This window comes from Macrobrachium nipponense, chromosome 2, assembly GCF_015104395.2.
Source record: "Macrobrachium nipponense isolate FS-2020 chromosome 2, ASM1510439v2, whole genome shotgun sequence".
Lineage (NCBI taxonomy): Eukaryota > Metazoa > Arthropoda > Malacostraca > Decapoda > Palaemonidae > Macrobrachium > Macrobrachium nipponense.
In genome coordinates this window covers 75,634,602-75,637,300 of record NC_087201.1, presented here as the reverse complement: position 1 = coordinate 75,637,300, position 2,699 = coordinate 75,634,602, and positions in this window count along the sequence as shown.

The window sequence follows — 2,699 nt, the reverse complement described above, 5'->3', positions numbered from 1 at the left end:
ACAAACAGAAATATGGAGTAGCTATGGAGTCCTCATTATCACCAATACTTGATAACCTCTATATGGAATATTTCGAAACCAATCTAGTTCCTAATATTAATGTCCCTAACTTAAAACTGAAAGCTTGGTGGAGATATGTGGATGATATTTTTGCTATTATGCTAGGTGATGAAAATGAAATAGAAACTTTTCTAGACGAACTCAATAAGTTTGATAACAACATCCAATTCACTTTAGAGAAAAGTAACAATAATAAACTGCCCTGAAAGTACCAGTGTTGAGTAAAATAATATGTAAATACTTGCAAGTAAACAAGTTATACACAGTAATTTTGTGGGTTTCCTTTTCAATAATAATATTGATAATGATAATAAAATACTAATAAGAAGAACAACAACAACTCATGCCATGTCCAAAACTGGATATTTTGTGCGCAGAAATTCCATGATTTTTACTGTTTCCATTTAGGATGATGCATTCAGTGATTCGCTTTTACTTCAGCCCCTTTCATCTATTCATACACGAAACAGCTTTTGCTCTGAATGAAAAATATTAAAAGGAAAGGTATTCTATATATATACATATATATGTATATATAAATGAGAGAGAGAGAGAGAGAGAGAGAGAGAGAGAGAGAGAGAGAGAGAGAGAGAGAGAGAGAGAGAGAGAGAATGTCTAAATCCAGACAATTTACAAAGCAACTGAACTATTTCAGAATAAAAGATGAATTGCCTGGTTAACCCAGTCAATTTTAAATCAGCTAAAGTTTACAGGTCATTAACAAAGTGTCTAAAATTCTGATAGATTTTCTTGGCACATCGACTAATTTGCGTTACTTACTAAACCGATAAATAAAAGAATAAAATATGACAGTAAGGTAAGACATTAAATCACTATTTATTCTTACAGTCAAACTAGAGTGGCACCGGCTATTGCATTAGTGACCTTTTTTACGACATTTTCAGTTATTTGTTTGACACTGTTTCTCACTCATAGTACAATTGCACCCAACGTAACCTTGGGCGCCAAACCTAGATGACTGCTGTACTACTGCCTAAAGCAATACTTATTCCTTGCCTACACTCACGTCACATATGTCATACAGCTGCTGGGGACAAATATCAAGACTGATTTCTAGTGTACCGTCCCTTAAGTATTCCTTCTCTTGCGGCTATTCGATACATGTCATTTTCATGACGACTGAAATTACACCTACAACATTCCGGGGATCACCTTTACCTTGATCAACTAATGGGATGGGAATTGTCACATTAAGCGACTACGTTTCACCATGCGTTCAGCTTAGGTTAACTGGCTAGCAGCTGCTCTTGACCGTTGAAGTGTTATGTTTTCTTGTAGAATATAAAGACTTCTTGCAGGATTCTGGTCACAGGGTGAATTGCCTGGATGGGTAGAAGCCCCGGATAAACCATCTGAATGAATCAAGAGTATGTCACTACTTGGATGATGAAAGTCCTCACGGTGAGTAGAGCACTCTGGTGAATCATATGAATGAGCAGACCACAAGGGTAGATCCTCTGGATGAACAGAGCACTCGGGTGGACCATCTGGTTGAACTGAGCACTCGGGGGTTCATCAGGAAGAGTAGTGTCCGAGGGGAAAGTGTAAGCTCCAAGTAAATCATCTTCAGTATCCATTGTCTGCAAAACTTCCTCTGGAAGTGCAACTGACTGAAAACCTACTCTGGTCTCAACGCCGAAGAGTGCTTTGTATGGGGATTGTTTCACCCCAGAATGGAAACTTATGTTCTTTTGAAACTGCATAAATTTGAGACCCATTGGCCATTCACTTGCATCATTATCACCGAGCCATGAACTTAGCAAGTCTTTTATATCACAGCTGAGACGTTCAACTGTCCCTAACTCTACAGATGTCTTGGTATACCATTGACTATTAACAAGCCTGGCCAAAGAAGTGTATATACCTAGACCGTGACCACACTGAAGAATTTCGTAGCGCCCAAGGATGTGATACTGACGATTTGGTTTAGTTTTTGCAGATGCTACTACTCTAAATTTGTCTATCAGGTTTTAGCATTCAATTTTGATCAGCAAACCAGCCAATTGCATTTCAGTCAAAATATAAGCAAGAAGGTTAACTTTAGCTAATATCTACATTGACTATATAGTACACACACACACACAACCACACTCACACCACACGACACACACACACACACACACACACACATATGTATATATATATATATATATATATATATATATAGATATATATATATATATATAATATATAATATAATGTGTATATATGAGGCACGACGGTGGGTTGAGACTGTACGAAACAGTAAACTACCCAACAAGAAAGTCGTAAAAAGACCATCAAAATTTAGATTTTTTTTATTTTTCTAGTGATTCTCAACAGGTTTAACTTTTGTTCTACTCGATCAATCGTACATTAAAATACTCTATCCATTTAGATAGTGACAAAAAAGCCAGTTGGAATCAAGACATGAAAAGAGAACTTCATTTCGTACCCCTCGATCATGTAATGAAATATACTTTTAAGCTAATATTTCACTAAAGGATGCTGCGTTTTTGTTCTCGATTCAGCATATCACAATGAATAAGACAAAGAAAGAGAGAATTCCATTGAGATCTTTCTTGTTGTTGTTGTTGTTGTTGTTATTGTTGCACTCCAACATCCACTTCTCTCCATCT